The 21,615-nt window shown below is 37.5% G+C and overlaps 1 protein-coding gene across 3 annotated transcripts in view; it reads left to right on the top strand.

The window, feature by feature from the left end:
- KCNMB2 (potassium calcium-activated channel subfamily M regulatory beta subunit 2) overlaps positions 1-21,615 on the top strand; it is a 303,117-nt gene that overhangs the window by 240,330 nt on the left and 41,172 nt on the right. Inside the window, exon 2 of one of the 3 annotated variants that reach the window (XM_054553020.2) lies at positions 13,374-13,450. The exons of the other annotated variants lie outside the window; for them this stretch is intronic. The gene's annotated coding sequence lies outside the window, so the exon portion shown is untranslated. The remainder of the gene's footprint in view (positions 1-13,373; positions 13,451-21,615) is intronic. 3 annotated transcript variants of the gene reach the window in all.

Consider the following 21,615-nt stretch of genomic DNA (forward strand, 5'->3'; position numbering starts at 1 on the left):
ACTAGAAGAATTGTACTGGCATAGGTAAAAATTAAGAAGAACAAGGGAGAACATGAATTTTTTTCTTTACAGGTTGTAAATTAGAATTGGAAAAAGTTCAAACATCATAGTCAATATGTCCTTTAAGTTACATTTAATTTATAGATTCTTTCTCCATTTTATCTTTGCAATTTATTTATTAAAGGCTCCACTTTGTAGAGTAGAGTTTCTCAGTATCAATTTTGCTGACCGATTCCCACAATATTTTATAACATGTTCCTCTATCCTCTTTGCTTTCTATAAATTGTTCATAGGATCTAAGGGATTGATTATATTCAGGTTCAGGTTTTTTGTAAAACTAAATCATAATTGATATTATGGTTGTTCTCTTTTTGATAATAAAAATAATTCATGATCAAGGTCTCAGTACATTAACCCTTTATGAATTGCAAACTGATGATAGTTTAATTCTACTATACCATCCTCATTAACTAAGTTAAATACTTCTACAAAGGAAAACTTTACTTCACCTACTGTTTGGTTTCCCAGTGCTTTAGTTAATAAAAGAAATATTGGATAAATGATGGATTATTTTCCTGTACTTACCAGGTTTCAATATAATAAGTTGATTCCCTAGCTTCTTCTAATGGTGACCAATTAGTTTTTTTTTTAAAAAAAAAAAGCACTATGAAATTATGGGTTAAATACATTTGCTGTATTTCTATCCATTTCAGCTGTTGTCCTGATTGATACTTAGATTGCCCTTTCTTTGTTCCATCTTCAAGTTCATCCCTGAACTCTTTTGAAGCAATCCTGATAGTCTTTGATAGATGCCCTGCTATCTAGTATAATTCATCTTCCTTGTTTCCTGTCCCACATCTGGAATCAGTCTTCTCCCTAAGGAATCTTTATTCCTTATAGGGACAATGCTGGCATTTTCTCCAACAATCTTAATCCATCCTGAATGTCTATTGCATTTCTACACTTCACCCCAACCCCAGGCCTCCCAGTTGAGACTCAGGGATGCAAGGAGGGATTGGAAATTCCTCATGAATATGATGACAGATAGGTTTAAGCTCAAAGATGGCTGAAGCCCAGGGATGTCCGTGACATAAATGACTTGGTAGAAATAATAAAATAATGGTATTACAATTTCAAGTGGCTACTATGACACAGCCATATTAAAATGTCCTGCTATAAGGCAAGCCAACCAGTTAGAAGGCAATTTGCTTATTTCAGGAAAAGCAGCATGATAGGTATTGGCGTCAAACTAACTTGGGTTTGAATCCCAGATCTACTACTTGAAAATCTGCATGACCTTGGGCAAATTACTTAACCTCCTAAGCTTCAGCATCCTCATTCATAACATGGGATAGTAGTAACACATATCTGATAGGGTTATCAATGTAATACATGTAAAACATAAGACCTATTACATACCAAGTGCTCAATAAATAAAAATAGTGATTATTTTTGACATTTTATTATTGCTAAAATTTATATACTGACAGAGAGCAGATTCTAAAACAGTGCAAAACAGTAGCCACTAGCCACAGGTGACTACTGAGCACTCCAAATGTGGTTGGTCTGCATTGCAAAGTGCTATAAGTATAAAATATGCACTGAATTTCAAAGCCTTGGTGAAAGTAATGTAAATTATACCATTAATTCTTTTTATTTTTATTACATGATGAAATTGTAATATTTTGAGCGTATTAGGTTAAATAAAATATATTATTAGAATTAATTTTTCCTATTTCTTTTATTATTTTAATGTAATACTAGAAAATTTAAAATTATATACTTGACACACATTCTACTTCTACTGGACAGTGATTCTCTAGAGATATTAAGAAGATATTTTTGTTTTGTTTTGTTTACAGCAAAGGGGACCAAATGAATTAAGAATATATGACAGCCACGGTGGCTCACGCCTGTAATCCCAGCACTTTGGGAGGCCAAGGTGGGCGGATCACCTGAGGTCAGGGGTTTGAGACCAGCCTGGCCAACATGGTGAAACCTCGTCTCTACCGAAAATAAAAAAATCAGCCGAGCATTGTGGCACACGCCTGTAATCCCAGCTACTCGGGAGGCTGAGGCAGGAGAATTGCTTGAACCCAGGAGACGGAGGTTGCAGTAAGCCAAGATTGTGCCACTGCACTCCAGCCTCGGAGCAAGACTCTGTGTAAAAATTAAAAAAAAAAAAAAAATATATATATATACACACACATACATATATATGAGATAAGCAAAGGTTTGGTGACTGCTGGGATCTGGGATGAGGGGTGAGGAACAGGGAGAAGTGATGGACCACCTCTAGTTTTCTGGCCTAAATCATTTCTTTCATAGAGCCTATGCACTTGACACTTTCTAACATGAAACCACTTTTAATGAATGCTTCTTAACAGACTGATGTCTATTTTCCCAAGAAAACAACTATCTGTATTGGCTGCTATCCCCTATGGGCAAAGAGGCAGTTCTTCTGGGTCTTGATAGCAGATGTTGGACAAAATAACCAAATCTGTTCTTTTGGGAGAAATAATTTACATTTATTAGTACCTATCATGTTCCAGACATTTAAACTATCTTCTTGCATCATAGCAAAACAATTGTTGGAGGTAGCTATTACAACCTTCATTTTTACAGATAAGGACATTGAGATTCAGAGGTTAACTAGCTTACCCCGTGTCGTATAGCAAGGAAGGATCAGAAGTGAGAGGTAAAAGCAAGTCCATCGGCCTTCTTGATCCACGCTTCCTCTTTGTAAACTGGGTTGTCTTTTAGGAGTATATGTGTGGATTGAAGAATTCAAGATCCCAAATTCTGTTAGTCACTCATCTAAAGTGATTTCTTCTAATCCCTTGGGTTCTAAGTCTCTAATTTAGAACTCAAGAATCTATATGCTACAAAATGTAGGAGATGCAAGCTCTTAAACTATTCTAAGTTATTTATGTTATTTATAGGGCTTCCTTGGCACCCGAGTCATCCTAACAAACATTTTCCAGGCAATTCTGAAAGCACAGATTTTTTTAAAGGAGTTTCTAATTTAATATTTCTCAAGAGTCTTTCACCATAAAATACAAGCAATTTGACCTGACCTGGTTTTTCCTTGACCTGTAGCCATCCAAAGAGAATCATTATTCTGGTTAACTGATTTTTTAAAATATATCTTTAAGTATAATCCTTCAATGAGTCAGAGTAGGATTTGGAATTTCAAATACATTTTCCTTTATCTGCTTAGTGTCTTTTGCATTGTAAAAGTCTTCTTTTACTATTGGATCCATTTGCTTCTAAGTGGCCTTTAACCTGAAGCCTTAAGAAAAAAAAAACTATCCAAGAAAACCAAAAAGTATCCACTCTTAATGTTGGCATCTGGCCCAGAATATCTCTGACAAATGCTAATATTCAATGATTTCTCTGAATTATGTCTCAAATCCCTTCAGTCATGCTAATGCTCTTAATTTAGCATGTTAGGAATCAGGCAGAAATATGACCAAAAGTCTTAAATGAAAAAGAATTAAAGATGAAAAATATTTTTAAAAATCTAATAAACATCTAAAGAGATAATAAACATCATTATTAATCAAAGAAATGAAAATGTTCAGTAAGATACCATCACACACTCACTAAAATAACTAGAATGAAAATTTAGGCAATGCTAATTTTTTGAAAGATTTAGAGTAACTGTTAACTATTGTGCTCAATAAGTTATAAATTTGACAATTACATAGGAGAACTTTTTGGCAGTTTGTAATAATACAATTTAAAATACACATATTCTATATCCTATGAATTTATATGATGAAATATTATACAGTAATAACAATAATTGATAATTGCCATACAGAATGACATTGAGGAATATTAAATATATAATACTATGAACATAATATTTCAAATATAACATTACAAATAATATTATAAGATACAAAAATTACATATTGACTGATTCAAATTTTGCAAAATTTAAAAACCTATGAAATGAATCTATAATATTAAAAAAGCAGAACAGTGGTTATCCCTGGAAAGTAAGTAGAGAATGGAAGGTGAATAAAAAGGGGTTCTGTGATTCTGCTACAATTCTGTGTCTTGACTTGGATTCTGGTTTTACATGTGTGTTCAGTTTGTAAAAATTTATTCAACTGCACACTAAGTTTTATAGAATTTTCTCTTTTAAAGTATACACCCATATAAAATTAAAACATTGGCATGTTAGATATATTAGGATATATAAAAAAGCATATTCATTTGTATACATATAAATAAACAGCTCTGTGTAAATAAATAGCTACTAATAATGTCAGGCCTATTATTTTAATTAATCTTCACAAGAAATTTTAAAGGTTGCATTAACAGTCTCATTTTAGAGACAAGAGTATTAAGACTCAGAAAAGTTAATTAGCTTGCACCCAATGTAATACTGATAGCAAAAGAACAGAAATGGAATTCAAACTCAGTCGTCTCTATCTCCAGAGTTTCTTACCACAATTGCACTAAGCAATAAAAGACATGAATAAATCAAAGGAAGCTTTGTCCTATTGGCAAAAAGAAAGGGCTGAATGACTCAGTTTCAGGCTGAGAACACTGAGTTCAGTATGCTGGTTTCCTTCAGGAATAGAATTTTACACATATTATGAGTTGAGAGAGGCTGTGGACAAATTTAATTATAGTTCACCCAATAACCACCACAGCTGGATAGAATAGGTCCAGTGAACCATATTTTCTTGGCCACAAAATACCTCCCTTACCAATTTGCCATGACACTTAAAATTTCCACAATTAATCATTAGCTCCCCTTTGGGATGGAGTAGTAGTTTATCCATTGTATTAGAGATGGGGCTCCATGGGGAAATGGAATAGGGTGAGGATGAAATAAGGTACAAAAACGTGGTTGGATCCTAACACCATAAGAAGTTTTGTGCCCAAGATGCCCAACTGTATAGAAATGCAGCCTATAGAAATCATTAACAAGGATCAGTGGAGGGCTTTCATTTCGCCTTCCCATTTGATGCTTAATCTTTCCACCCTCAACTTTACTAGATTTGCCATGAGCATTACCGAATATTCATTTAAGAAATAAACAAAATGTAAAATATAAATTACATTTAACCAAAGATAGATTATAAGTCAAATAAGTTGCAGGAACAGACCTTGATTTCAACTTTCCAAAGTAGAACATAAGAAAACTTTTTAGGTGAAAGGAACCTTAGACTCATCTTTTTCAATCCCACATGTTACATATAAGGAATAGGAGAGACCAAGAGGCAAAAAGACCCCAGTTACAGATGAGTTAATAGCAGAGCTAGTGCTCTTTCCATGGCTCACTCTTTTCTTCATGCCTTTCTCCACAAAAAAATAAAGATCACATCTATGAATGTCTACTGAATACATTTAACTGTGTGAACCTTTACACTGATATTATCTTTCAAATCTAATATATATGTAACTCATTCTTAAGCGGTAATAGCATATACTTAATGCTTCCCATGTTGCAGACATTTTTGACACATTAACTCACATATATATCATATCATATATATATTCAGGTATTAACATATATATGTATTAACTCACATATATTCACGTTACATATAGTATGTACTGTTACATATGCACATATATGGTATAAAATTATTGCGTTGTAACATCACAAAGTATATCACATAAGTTAACTCAATCTTCACAAGAATTTTATGAGGTATATACTGTTATTATCATGCTAATTTTACAGAAGAAAAGACAAATGTAAAAAAGCATTAGAAATTGCCCAAGGCCACTCAGATAATAAGGAGCAAAGCCTAGGTTGGGGTCCATCTGTTCATATTCTTACCATTATATTTTACTCTCTTGTCCTTTTCTCACCCTGCCACACTCTTCTATCATCCCTCATTTTCCCTCTCTCTCTAAATTTTGTGTCATGAAGAATTAATGGAAGAAATAAGCTGAATGTTGCCATCACTTAACAACCATTATTTCTTTGATGGGGTTTTGGTACTTAATTTGCCTAGCAAAAATTAAATTCTGAAAAAAATTAAATTGTGAAAAAATTCAAAACCAATGAGAGAATATTGGTTTTGAAGTTGGACAGGCTTGGATTGAAATTTTATCTTCACCAATGAACAGTTATGTGACCTGAGAAACTTACTTAGTTTTCTGAAAATCAGTTTCCTCTCTGGGTAAAGAGTTCTCATAAAGGTTACTGTCAGATGCATACAAATGCATTATGTACATAGGTCTATAGAAGTATCTCACATTTTCATGTCTATTGTTGTCATCTCAAATTCTTCTCCATAAAGAGCTCTTACTATAGTTTAAATCCCTTGATTCTCAATTGAGATAGAAGCAAGAGTTAAACCACATTCACCATGAAGGAAAGGGTGGTTTCAACATAAATCTGTCATTTATACTGATCCAGGAGGAACACGTGAGTTATGAGCAGGTTTCCTTACACCAGCTGTGTATGTGTGATGCCCAACAGAGTGAATGTTTAACAATTAAGCTGGTTTTAAATGTGTAGCATGGAAGGAATCAAACTGAACATCAGTTGTGATTATCCACTTATACAGCTCATTAAAGGTAAATTATCAAATATTGAACTAATTAAGACCATGTAAAAATGTGTTTTCCATTTCTTCAGAGGGCTTTTGGGGTTCTTTGGAAAAAAATCAAACAGAAGGGCTTTACGTATCAATATGGCCAAATTTTGAAAAAAAAAATTCTGCTATTTCCCCCAAATGGAAGAAACTAACATTTACTGAGTACCTACAGAATACCATATATATTATTTCAAATAATTGTCACATGGAAATCCTGTATGATATCTGCTATTACTCTAATTTTCTTGATGAGGAAAATGAAACTCAGGGAATTTAACAATGTATTTGTGTCATATAATTACTAAATAATGGAGCTGGGATTGCAACCTGAGTCTAATTTAAAAGTTCTTTCAGCTAAACCTGAGATGGTCATTTCTGATAGCTGTGATGACCATAGAAGTGATGCAATGCAAAACTTATTTTATTATTTATGAACGTGCATAACAATCTTATATTAAAGACACCCATGCACATTTGCCTGACCTGCTTGTCTATTCCTCTAGACCAAAGTTCCATAAGAGCAGAGGCATTGTCTGATATGTTTATCAATATGTTCCCAACACCCAACTCGGTACCTGCCACCTAGCTAAAAGTTCAGTAAGTATTTGTTGGATAAAGAAGTGAATGCTGAATTGATTAAAAGAATACAGATTAGCTCCACAGTCATATTTTCACAGATGGTGAAACTGGGGGAATAGGGAGTGTTTTGTCTGCAGTTTACCATTGCTCAGTGACAGAGTGAAGATTAGAAACCCAAAGCTCTGAATAAAAGCCCATTGCTGAGTTTAATGAACCAGGTCAACAGCAGGCTAAAGGACAGGTACATTATTTAACCTGAGCTGCTGTCCTCCTGAAACAGATGTCAATGTGTCATGATTACATGAGCAACAGTTGTTTTCCCTAACACATGACAGAGGTCACAAGTGACCACCACACCACTGCCAGTAAGAGGAGTCCATACATGGTTGCCCCAGCAACTGAAAGGCAGGCTGCAAGACAACCTAATAGAACCCTCCAGCAATCACCACCACTTCCAAGCCATAGGAACACCACATGGAAAGACTATCCACGCAAGAAAACACCTTCATAAGAAGCAAAAATCAGGTGAGCAGCCACAGTACCCGGTTTTAAAATCATAACAAGGAAAGATGCATTGAAAAGGGAAGGAAAAACAGTCTTGAATTGCCCACACTGCCACCTCCACGCCCCGGCAGAAGCTGCATGGCACAGAAAGAGAATCTGTGTGCTTGGAGAAGAGCACAGTGATTGTGGGACTTTGCATTGAAATTCACAGCTGCCCAGTCACAATGGAAAACAACAAGGGGGCAGAACTCAGCTGGCACCATCAGACAGAATATTTAGACAAGCCCTAGCTAGAGAAGAATCACCCTTCTCAGTGGTCAGAACCCGAGTTCCAGCTAGCCCCATCACTGTGGGAAAAAGTCCTCTAAGGTCCTAAATAAACTTGAAAGACAGCCTAGGCCACAAGGACTGCAATTCCTGGGCAAGTCCTGATGCTGTGCTGGGCTCATAGCCTGTGGACTTGGTGGGCACACAACCCAGTGAGACACCATCCCGGGGCAACTAAGGGAGTACTTGTATCACCTCCCCCAAACCCAGGCAGTACAGCTTGCAGCTCCAGGAGAGACTCCTTTCCTCTGCTTGAGGAGAGGCAAGGGGAAAGTAAAGTGAACTTTGTCTTGGAACTTGGATACCAGATCAACCACAGTGGAATATGGCACCAGGCAGAGTCCTAAGGACTCTATTCCAGGCCCTTGCTTATGGATGACATTTCTAGATACACTGTGGGCCAGAAGAGAACCTACTGCCTTGAAGGGAAGAATCTAGTCCAGGTAGGATTTATCACCTGCTGACTAAAGAGTCCTTGGGCCTTGAATAAACATCAGTGGTTGCCAGGCAGTACTTATCACAGGGCTTAAGTGAGACCCAGGGCCATGCTGGCTTTAAGTGTGACCCAGCACATTCCCAGCTGTGGTGCCTATAGAGAGAGACTTCTGTTGAGGAAAGGAGAGGGAAGACTAAAGGGCACTTTGTCTTGCAGCAGCTTGGGTACCAACTTGGCCACAGTAGGGTAGGGCACCAAGCAGGCTTCTGGGATCCCCAATTCCGGATCTTGGTTCCTGAATGGCATTTCTGGACTCACTCTGGGCTGGAGGGGTGATCACTGCCATAAAAAGAGAGACTCAGGCCTAGCTGGGTTCACTATCTGCTGCCTGAAGGGACTTTTGTCCTTGAGTGAATATCAGCAGTAGCCAGGCAGTGGTCACTGTGCACCTTGGGTAAGAAATAGTGCTGTGCTGGCTTTGGATCCAGTCCAGTGCAGTCCCAGTGGTGGTGGCCACAGAGGTGCTTGTGTCACCCCTCCAACAGCTCCAGGCAACTCGGCACAAAGAGAGACACTTCATTTGTCCAGGGAAAAGTTAAGGAAGAGGAGAAGAGTCTCTGCCTGGTAACCCAGGGAATTCTACTGCATCTTACCAAGACAATCAAGGCAGTATCTCTACAAGTCTGCAAGAGCCACAGTGTTACTGGGCTTGAGGTACCCCATAAGGCAGGTACAGCTGCAGTGACCAAAGATTTCGATCACAACACTTCATTCCTCTTGAATACCTGGAAAGCCTTCCCAAGAAGGACAGATACAAACTACCCCAGACTGCGAAGACTGTAATAAATACCTAACTCTTCGATGCCCAGACATTGCTGAACACCCACAAGCACCGATACCATCCAGGAAAACATGACCTCACCAAATATGAACTAAATAAGGCACAAGTGGCCAATCCCAGAATGACAGACATATGTGACCTTTCAGACAGAAAATTCGGCATAGCTGTTTTAAGGAAGCTCAATGGAATTCAAGACAACACAGAGAAGGAATTCAAAATCCTACCAGTTAAATTTAACAAAGAGATTGAAATAGTTTTTAAAATTTAAGCAAAAATTCTGGAGTTGAAAAATTTAACTGACATACTGAAGAATGTATCAGAGTCTTCCAACAGCTGAACTAATGAAGCAGAATAAATAATTAGTGAGCTTGAAAACAGGCTATTTGAAAACACAGTCAGAGGAGACAAAAGAAAAAAGAATAAAAAACAATGAAGCACACCGACAGGTTCTGTAAAATAGCCCCAAAAGGGCAAATCTAAGAGTTATTGGCCTTAAGGAGGATGCAGAAAAACAGATAGAGTAGAAAGCATATTCAAAGGGATAATAACAGAGAAAATCCCAAACATAGAGAAAGATATCAGTATTCAAGTACAGGAAGGTTATAAAACACCAAACAGATTTAACTCAAAGAAGATTACCTCAAAGCATTTAACAATCAAACTCCCAAAGGTCAGGAATAAAGAAAGTATATTAAAAGCAGCAAGAGAAAAAAAGTAAATAACATACAAAAAAGTTCCAGTATGTCTGGCAGCAGACATCTCAGTGGAAACCTTTCAGGCCAGGAGAGGGTAGCATGACATATTTAAAGTGCTGAAAGAAAAAAAAAAGAAACTTTCCTCTTAAAACAGTATATCCAGCAAAAATATCTTTCGAACATGAAGAAGAAATATTTTCCCAGACAAAGAAAAGCTGAGGGATTTCATCAATACTAGACCTGTCTTACAAGTAATGCTAAAGGAGTTCCTCAGTCTGAAAGAAAAGGATATTAAGCAATAAAAAATCATCTGAAGATACAAAATCCACTGAAAACAGCAAGTGCACAGACAAACTCAGAATATTAGAACATTGTAATTGTGGTATCTAAAGTACTCATATCTTGAGGAGAAAGACTGAAAGATAAACCTATCAAAAATAATAATTACAACTTCTTTTCAAGACATAGTATAATAAGGAATAAATAGAAATGACTAAAAGTTTAAAAGTGGGATGAATTGAGTTAAAATGCCAAATTTGTAATAGTTTTCCTCTTTATTTGTCTGCCTGTTGTTTGTGTTTGTTTTTAAAATCAGTGTTAAGTTGTCATCAGCTTAAAATAATGGGTTATAAGATGTTATTTGCAAGCCTCATGGTAACCTCAAATCAAAAAAACCTACCACAGATACACAAACAATTAAAAGTGAGAAATTAAAACATACCACCAGAAGAAAAAATACCTTCACAAAAAGGAACATGGGAAGAAAAGAAGGAAGAAAGAGAAGACTGCAAAGCAACCAGAAAGCAAGCAATAAAATCGCAGGAGTACATCTTTACATATCAATAATAACATTGGATGGAAATAAACTGACATCTTCAATCAAAAGACACAGAGTGGCTGAATGGGTTAAAAAAAAAGACCAAATGGTCTGTTGCCTACAAGGAACACACTTCACCTATATATACACATAGGCTAAAAATAAAGGAGTGGAAAAAGATATTCCTTGCAAATGAAAACCAAAAAAGAGCAACAGTAGCTATTCTTATATTGTATGAAAGAGATTTCAAGACAAAAACTAGTGATGGACTAAGAGCTCCAGCTGGGGAAGCGCCACTGCCAAGCCTGCAGCCTCACGCCCTCTCAATAGTGCCTACGTTGGGTGCCACAGCACCTGTCTGAGCACTGGGCACACCCAAGGGCAGGCTCAGCTCCCACCCAGCCCTACCATCTTGGCTGCTGCTTGGAGCCTGCACTGCCACTGCTGCCCTTTCTCTCAGGCCACACAGCCCAGTAAACACAGCCACAAGCTATATCGACAGTGCCCATGTTCTGCTGCTGAGCCACCGTGGAGTCACTCAATCCTTGGAGCCTAAATGTACACAGCCCTGCTCTCAGATATACCTGCATTAGATTTAGTAGTCAGCCTTCATCAATACCAATTTTCAGCTATGGAATCAAATATATATGGCCCTACTCTGGGACACACCTCCACCGGATTTAATAGACATTCCTCATTAACACTTTCAGCTATGGAATTGCAGACAGCTGATGATGAAGAAATGACATTATAAATGAATATCAAGTCAGGGAAGCAGAATGATGCCCAAGGGTGGATGTTCTAAAACATGACAAGAATTTTCTCTCAGTGATGACATGGCAGAGAAATAAGCTAGGAAAAAAATGATAAGATAAAGTTTCTCCAACCAAGACCTTGAAGCTGGACTACAGCGATGGAGGGAAGGAAGTGAGAGGGCAAGCCACCAAGCGGAAGCTGCTCTTCACCCTGAGGGGCAATGGAGAGCAGAAGGACTCAGACACAGATGCTTCCAGCCCAGTCTCTGTTGTGGTACTGCAAGGTTGATACACTCCCTGAAGCACCAGGGCATGAGATGGAGGTTCCTACAGCCAAGAAGAAAGAGAAGCAGGTTCTGAGCAGAAGAGGATTAAGAAGGAGCCTGTCATCCAGAAGTCCAGCCTGCTATTTGGCATGGGGCTATCAGGGATCCAAGCCAGCTACCTCATCTCTGAACACCAGCAGGTGACTCTTCCCATGCAGATGACAGCCAAGGGGTCTGCATGTCTTCCCATGCAGATGACAGCCCAGAGGACAAAATACCAAATCACCCCTCCCAGTCTACAGTGTGTCGGAAGGGAATAGCTAACTCTGCCTCAAAAACCAAAGATAAAAGGAACAAGAGAAACAAACAAGGAGAGACCTTTCTGCACTGAGCTGCCATCTGAAGGGATATCCAGGACTTCAAAGGGCTCATTAGTGAGTGGATGGACATCAACACCAAGGTCTTCACAGGCTGGACAGTGCCACATGAATCATGTAACCAGGGATATTACAAGGTTGCAAAGCAGCCACTTGCCCCAGGTACAGAGGTGAACACCAAGGGCCTGGACGATAATACGCCCTTGCAGAACACCACCAACAGGAATGACAAGGTTGGCATCTTCCCTTGGCCCTTCACATGTCTGCTCTGTCCTGATGTCTGGGTCATTCTGTAGCTTCGTGTTCCCCTATCCTAGCTAGTGTCGTGGTGCTGGCCATGAGGAAGTAAGTTTTTGCCTCCCTAAGCTCAAAGACCAGCTGTCCCCTCTATCTGCCGCCAGCTTTCTCGCCTTGGATCAGTACCTGAACAGCCTCTCACAGTATTCACAACAAGCACCATCTAAAAAAAAGGCTTGTATCCATGAGACATGTAGGTCTGGTTGTGTTTTATCAGGTGAAGGATTACACCAAGTGGAAGGAGGCCTGCAGGAGTTGCTGCTGGTCCCTGTCGTTGTCACTGTGGGACTGTTAGACCTGCAAGGCAGATCCATCCAAGTCTGGAATGAGGTAATACCATTCCACAGGTATAGCCAGTGCATGGGATGATAGAATCAAGATTCAAAAAATGACCATTATAACCAGCCCAGAAGCAGTGAGCACTAAGAGGACTCAGCCTTCATGGAGAAGTGGCTGTTTCCAGGTCTGAAGCAAGGAATAACATGATGTACCCAAAACCCTCTGTCTTGCTGGAAAAGAGGGCTGGAACTCACAGATGGGGAGGGTCTTAAGTAATCAGCACAGCTATGTGAAGAGCCCCCTGGCGATAGGCAGTATAGTTGGAGTGTGGTAAGGACAAGGCCAGGGGGACAAATGAGGTCACATCTGCTTGCATCCATCATACTCCTTTATGGCAAGTCGTGCCTGGCCTTTGTGGGAGATGCTGGAATCCACAGTGCCTACAGTGTAAAAAACAGTGCAAAATGACAAGTCACTGTGGGGGCTAGAGGGGACCCTGAATTAAAGATTTCTGTGACAATCAGGGAAACCTGAACTGATTACATATTTGATGCTAAAAAAATCCCATTAAATTTTTAGGTAAGATAATGGCATTATGGTTTGTTTTGTTTGTTTTGTTTTTAAGGGCCCTTCCAGAGAAATGTACTGAAAAAGTCTACACAATGTCTGGGATTTGCTAACCAATACCTGGAAAGCAGACAGGTATGAGTGGAATGGCACTGGCTGTGGGCTGACAGGTGATGTAGCTGGGGTAGGGGGCATCCTTTGAGTTTTTATATTTTTGTAATTATCACTTTTAAACTTTTTATTATTGAGAATGTCAAAGACCCTGGAAACATGGTGAGGTAAGCAAGAAAATGGTCCCCAAGTGCTTACGTCATGACCCCAGAAGCTATGGGTATATGACCTCATATGGGAGATTATCCAGGATTATCTGGGCTGGCCCAGAGTAACCACATGGGTCCTTGCAGTTTAAGAGCTTTTCCTGGCTGAGCCACAGAGATACCTAAAGAAGCAGAAGACATTAGAGCCTGAGGGCCCTCCTCAGGCTTCTTCTGGTATCTGGACTTGCTGGCCTTGGAGTAGGGGGCCAAGGAATGTGGTGGCCTCCAGGGGCTGGGAACAGGAACCTCACTCCCACTCCTGCCAGCACCTTGACATTAGCCCAGTTAGGGAGGCAGATTTTGGGCTTCTGACTTCCAGAATTGTAGCCTAAGATTGCAGTGATTTGTTGTAAGTTGCAATAGAAAACTCATACACATAAAAACTCTGTGTGGATTAAACAATATAAAATATAATACACTAAATAAAAATAGATTATGTGTGTGACAAGACTCTATATTAAACTTTATTACAGATTCTTTTAATGCACTAATCTCAGACTGAAATAAAGTTGAGATTAAATTTAATATTTGTACTTGAGTTATGTGTATCACTGTCCTGGGTGTATGAAACACAGTTTGCTGATGATAAACAGCTGGACAGAGCTCTGGAAATGTCACCATGGGTGTTCCTGCCGCCAGTATTACCACCTTTATGGTTGTGAAGTCAAGCAAGGAAGATACTATCTTATATTATAAAGTAAATGAACATGAAAAATAAACCAGCTTACCGAAACTTGGAAAAAGAAGAAAATGTATAAAAAGAGACAAAGATCATTATGTAATGATAAAGGGGTTAATTCATCAGGAGGATATAATAATTATAAATATGTGCACCCAACACTGGAGCCCCTAGATATAAAAAGCAAATATTAGAGCTAAAGCAAGAGATAAATCCCAAGACAATAATAGCTTCAACACCCCACTTTCAGCACTGGACAGATCATCCAGACAGAAATCAGCAAAGAAACATTGGATTTAATCTGCACTATCACATAAATTGACCTCATAGATATTTACAGAACATTTCATCCAATGGCAGCAGAATGCACATTCTTCTCCTCGGCACATGGATCATTCTCAAGGATAAACCATATGTTATGCCACAAATCAGTCTTTAAATATTCAAAAAAATTGAAATAATATCAAATATCTTTTCTGACTACAATGGACTAAAACTAAAAATCAATAACAAGAGGAATTTTGGAAGCTACACAAATGTATGGAAATTAAACAATATGCTCCTGAATGACCAGTGGGTCAATGAATAAATTAAGAAAAAAATTAAAAATTTTATTGAAATAAAAATGGAAATACAACATACCAAAACCTATGGGATACAGTGAAAGCAGTAGTAAGAGGAAAGTTTATAGCAGTAAACACCTACATCAAAAAAGTAGAAAAACTTCAAATAAACAACCTAATGATGCACCTCAAAGAACTAAAAAAGCAGGAGCAAACCAAACCCATGCTTAATAAAAGAAAAGACATAACAAAGATGAGAGCAGAAATAAAGAAATTGAAATGAAGGAAAACAACACAAAAGATCAATGAAACAAAAAGTTGGTTTTTTGAAAAGATAAAGTTGAAAAACCATTAGCCAGACTAAGAAAACAAGAGAAGACTCAGATAAATAAAATCAGAGAAGAAAAAGGAGGCATTACACCTGATACTGCAGAAATTCAAAGGATCATTAGAGACTACTACAAGTAACTATATGGCAATAAATTGGAAAACTTAGAAGAAATAGATAAATTCCTAGATGCATACAATCCACTAAAATTGAACCAGGAAGGAACTCAAAACCTGAATAGACCAATAATAAGTAATGAGATCAAAGCCATAATAAAAAGTTTCCTGCAAAGAAAAGCCCAGGACCTAATGGCTTCACTGCTGAATTCTACCAAACATTTAAAGAATAACTAATACCAATCCTACTCAAACTATTCAAAAAAATAGAGCAGTAGGGAACACTTCCAAACTCATTCTATAAGACCATTATTACCCAGATACAAAAACCAAAGACATCAAAAAAAGAAAACTACAGGCCAATATCCCTGATGAATATTGATGCAAAAATCCTCAACAAAATAGCAAATCAAACTCAACAACACATTAAAAAGATAATTCATCATGACCAAGTGAGATTTATCCCAGAGATGCATGGATGGTTCAACATACGCAAATCAATGTGATACATCATATAAACAGAATGAAGGACAAAAACCATATGATCATTTCAATTGATGTTGAAAAAGCATTTAATTCTGTGAAGAATGTCAATGGTAGTTTAATGGGAATAGCATTGAATCTATAAATTACTTTGGGCAGTATGGCCATTTTCACGATATTGATTCTTCCTATCCATGAGCATGGAATATTTTTCCATTTGTTTGTGTCCTCTGTGATTTCCTTGGGCAGTGGTTTGTAGTTCTCCTCGAAGAGGTCCTTCACTTCCCTTCTTAGCTGTATTCCTAGGTATTTTATTCGCTTTGTAGCAAGTGTGAATGGGAGTTCATTTATGATTTGGCTCTCTGCTTGCCTGTTGTTGGTGTACAGGAATGCTTGTGACTTTTGCACATTTATTTTGTATCTTGAGATCTTGCTGAAGTTGCTTATCAGCTTAAGAAGCTTTTGGCTGAGACGATGGGGTTTTCTAGATATAGGATCATGTCATGTGCAAACAAAGACAATTTGACTTCCTCTCTTTCTATTTGAATATGGTTTATTTCTTTCTCTTGCCTGATTGCCCTGGCCAGAACTTCCATACTATGTTGAATAGGAGTGGTGAGAGAGGGCATCCTTGTCTTGTGCTGGTTTTCAAGGGGAATGCTTCCAGCTTTTGCCCATTTAGTATGATGTTGGCTGTGGGTTTATCATAAACGGCTTTTATTATTTTGAGGTATGTTCCTTCAATACCTAGTTTATTAAGAGTTAATAAGAGTTATTAAGAGAATTCATCTGTAAATCCATCTGGTCCTTGGTTTGTTTTTGTGTTTGTTTCTTTGTTTGTTTGTTTGTTTTGGTTGGTAGGCTCATTGCAGCACTATTCACAATAGCAAAGACATGGAATCAACCCAAATGCCCATCAATAATAGACTGGATAAAGAAAATGTGGTAGATATACACCATGGAATACTATGCAGCTATAAAAAGTAACAAGATCATGCTCCTTGCAGGGACATGGATGGAGCTGGATGCCATTATCCTGAGCAAACTAATGCAGGAACAGAAAACCAAACACTGCATTTTCTCACTTATAAGTGAGAGCTGAACAATTGGAACACATAGACACAGGGAGGGGAACTACACACACCAGGGCCTGTCAGGGAGTGAGGTGGGGGGAGGAAGAGCATTAGGAAAAATAGATAATGCATGCTGGGCTTAATTACTAGGTTGTGGGTTGATAGGTGCAGCAAACCACCATGGCACATGTTTACTTATGTAACAAACCTGCACATCCTGCACATGTACCCCAGAACTTAAAAATTAAGAAAAAAAAAGAAATAAAAATAAACAATGTGATGTTGGTCACTGACTCAAAAATAAAGCACTTAATAAATACAATATCCCTTGATGATAAAAAAAAACTCTCAACAAACTAGGCATAGAAGGAACATATCTCAACATAAGAAAGGCCATATACAACATAACCATAGCTGATATCATACTGAACGGGGAAAAAATGAAAGCCTTTTCTCTAAGATCTGGAATACACCAAGGATGCCTACTTTCACCACTGTTATTCAACATAGTACTGGAAGCCCTAGCTAGAGTAATCAGACAAGGGAGAGAAATAAAAGGCATCCAAATTGGAAAGGAAGAAGTCAAATTATCCTTGTTTGAAGACTATATAATCTTATACTTGGAAAAACCTAAAGACTTCTCCAAAAACCTATTAGAACTGATAAACAAATTCAGTAAAGTTGCAGGATCCAAAAATCAACACACAAAAATAGTAGCATTTCCATATGCCAACAGCAAACAATCTGAAAAAGAAATTAAGAAAGTAATTCCACTTACAATAACTACAAATAAAAAAAAATCTGGGAATAAACTTAACCAAAGAGGCAAAAGAACTCTACAATGAAAACTATAAAACAATGATGCAAAAAATTGAAGAGTTCACAAAAAATGAAAAGATATTCCATAGTCATGGATTGGGAGAATCAATATTGTTAAAATGTCCATACTACCCAAAGCAATCTACAGATTCAATGCAATCCCTATCAAAATACCAATGACATTCTCCACAGAAATAGAAAAATGATCCCACAATTTATATGGAACCACAAAAGACCTAGAGTAGCCAAAGCCATACTGAGCAAAAAGAGCACAACTGGAGGAATCATATTATCTGACATCAAATTATGCTACACAGCTATAGTAACCAAAACAGCATGGCACTGGAAGAAAAAGAGACAAATAGACCAAAGAAACAAAATAGAGAACCCAGAAACAAATCTACACATCTACATTAAACTCATTTTCAACAAAGGTAGCAAGAACAGACATTGGGGAAAAAGATAGTCTTTTCAATAAATGGTGCTGAGAAAACTAAATATCTATATGCTGAAGAATGAAACCAGACTCTATCTCTTGCCATGTGCAAAAAACAAATCAAAATGGATTAAAAACTTAAATCTAAGATCTCAAACCATGAAACCACTGTAGGAAAACATTAAGGAAGCTCTCCAGGATATTGATCTGGGCAAAGATTTCTTGAGCGGTACCCCAAAAACACAGGAAAACAGAGCAAAAATCAACCAACGGGATCACATCAAGTTAAAAAGCTTCTGCATAGCAAAGAAAGGAATCAACAAAGTGAAGAGACAACCCACAAATGGGAGAAAATATCTGCAATCTATCCATCTGACAAGGGATTAATAACCAGAATATGTAAGGAGCTCAAACAAATCTATAGGAAAAAAATCTAATAATCTGATTAAAGAATGGGCAAAAGTTCTGAATAGACAATTCTCAATAGAAGACATACAAATCGCAAACAAGTATATGAAAAGGCGCTCAACATCATTGGTCATCAAAGAAATGCAAATTAAAACTACAATGAGATATCGTCTCACCCCAAGTTAAAATTGCTTTTATCCAAAAGACAGGGAATAACAAATTCTAGTGAGGATGTAGAGAAAAGGGAACTCTTGTACACTGTTGGTGGAATGTAAATTAGTATAACCATTATGGAAAACAGTTTGGAGGTTCCTCAAAAAAATAAAAATAGAACTACCATATAATCCAGCAATCCTGCTGCTAGATAAACCCAAAAGAATGCAATTCAGTATATCAAACCCAAAAGAATGCAATTCAATATATCAATTCAGTACATCAGTGAATCAAATTCAGTATATCTGAACGCAATTCAGATACCTGTACTACCATGTTTGTTGTAGCACTATTCACAATAGCCAAGATTTGGAAGCAACCTAAGTGTCCATCAACAGATGAATAGATAAAGAAAATGTGGTACATATACACAATGAAGTACTATTCAGCCATAAAAAAATAGGTCCTGTCATTTATTCCAACACAGATAGAACTGGAGGTCATTATATTAAGTGAAATAAGCCAAGCACAGAAAGACAAAGTTTGCATAGTCTCACTCATTTGTGGAAGCTAAAATTTAGAACAATTGAACTCACAGAGATAGAGAGTAGAAGGATGGTTACCAGGGGCTGGGAAGGAAAGTCGGGAATGGAGGGAGAAAATGAGGATGGTTAATGGGTACGAAATATAGTTGATAGAATGAATAAGATCTAGTATTTAATAGCACGACAGGGTGACTGCAGTCTACAATAATTTATTGCACATTTTAAAATAACTAAAAGAGTAATAATTGGATGGTTTGTAACACGATGAAATGATAAATGCTCGAGGTGATGGATACCCCATTTACTCTGATATGATTGTTACCCATTGTATGCCTGTATCAAAATAACTCATGTACCCCATAGTATATGCAATACTATGTACCCATAAAAATTAAAAAGAAAGAGAGAAAAGAAGTCTGCAATAAAAATCCAAAGAATATATTCTCTCTTATTTCATTCTTCTCAAAAGACAACAGTGTTCTGCAACACACTCTTCTTTTCCTCTACAACCGGGCAGTAAGCAGGGCTATTCACTCAATCTTCTACGCACCAAATTGGGAGAGAAAAGTATTTTTCATCCTTGTTATGAGGCATTATCAAGAGACTATTTAGTAGTACTTGCTAGTTCCCAAAATTATACTGACATTTAAGGGGTAGGTAGAGAAATAAGAATCCACAAAAGAAATGGAAGGAGCAGCTAGATAAGAGGAAGGAAAGCTAAGAGGTCATTGTCCTCTAAGTCAAGGTTGCAAAGCATTTACAACATTTCTCTTTATAGCAGAAGGAAATGAGCAACGATATCAAATTCAGCAAGCTGAGAGCTTAAGTAAATGTGGAGAGACAACTATTATATATACCTGCTGGGAAGTCATAGCAACCTTAGAAGAGAGCTGGTCTGGTGTAGTACAAATGTTGATTTGTTATTCTGACTCTTCCACGGAAGCAGGTCTGAATGTTTTGGTCCCCACAGTACCTAGGACAGCGCCTGGAATGTAAGAGGCACTTAATAAATGTTTGGCAAATGAATGAACTAAAACGAAGTAAAGTATGTAGTTGATTTGGAGGGAAAATATCCCAATGACATTTAAAACTGCTTGTAATAAGATGCACCAATATTTTCTTAATTAAATCTCTAAGTCTAAAATTATCACCATATATTTGGCTTCTTCCCCAAAGGCCCTGAAGCCAAAACAACTCAATTCCTAAGGAGAATATATAATTTGCCACCTACAAAGATAAAGTCTCATACATTAGAAGCAACTCTAAATTTCTGTGCTTAGAGTGACCTTTTGAGTTGCCAGAGTGATGTCATTAGTGTTACAGTTTTATGCAAGATTAGGCATGTAAGTATGTGTTAAATAGTTCCATGGGCTCCTGCTTGCTCATTTAATAAAGAAGAGTTCATTAAGAATATCCCAAATGCATAGCTCAGGGCCACTGACACTAGAAAACTGCAACCACTTTGTTCTTTCCCTGCCCCGTGTCTCACTTGTCCTTGTAGCTGTCACCTTGAGGCCTCAGCACTGGTAGGAAGTGAGAAGCCACTGAGAAGTGGCACCCAGTAGAAGCTTCTAGAAACAGAAAGAGTATCCATAAATAATTAAACTTAAATGAAATCAGAACCTGAGAGGTTATAGTCGTGTTTCTCAGCTGCCCATCATAATTACCTGGACAGCTTCCAAAAATACATTAATGCCAGAGACCCACCCCCAGAGGTTCTCATTGGCCTGGAGTGAGATCCAGGCACCAGTATTTTTTAAAGTTCTTCCAGATAATTCTAATGTGTGGCCAGCATTCAGAGGCACTATCTTTATGTTTTTATATCTCAGAATGTGTATCAGAACTTAATGCTAATGAGAAAGTACTTCAGATTTTATCATCCTATATCTCAGAAAACCACTTTTCCTCTATTGAGTGCCACTGACCCAATAAGAAAAAAGATCAATAGTCTAAATGTACAGGACAAAGTGACTTAATCGAATTTTTTTACAAAAAGAGAAAATTCAATCCATTTGTTTTTAAGTTTAATAATGGGGTGAAAAAGAAGTAAACTATTGCTTAGTGTGTGCCACTAACCAATTATTATGTTATTAGGTTTCATGGTCTACTTTAAACACTTTTACATGTATTGTTTTACTTAGTCTCCCAAGCAACCCAGAAAGGCAAATACTATTATTCCCATTTTTACAGTTGAGGAAACAAAAACTCAGAGATGTTAAACTGACTTGTCCAAAGTCACAGAGTTGGCATATGGTGATGCCAGGAGGCAAACAAACAAATGGCCCCATCTGCTGCTCTCACTTATCTTTTCATCAGGCCATGCTGCCCTATCTAAAGGAAATCTTAGTGAATGATACTTCACCAAGCAACAGAAATTTTC

This window comes from Pongo abelii, chromosome 2, assembly GCF_028885655.2.
Source record: "Pongo abelii isolate AG06213 chromosome 2, NHGRI_mPonAbe1-v2.0_pri, whole genome shotgun sequence".
Taxonomy (NCBI): domain Eukaryota; kingdom Metazoa; phylum Chordata; class Mammalia; order Primates; family Hominidae; genus Pongo; species Pongo abelii.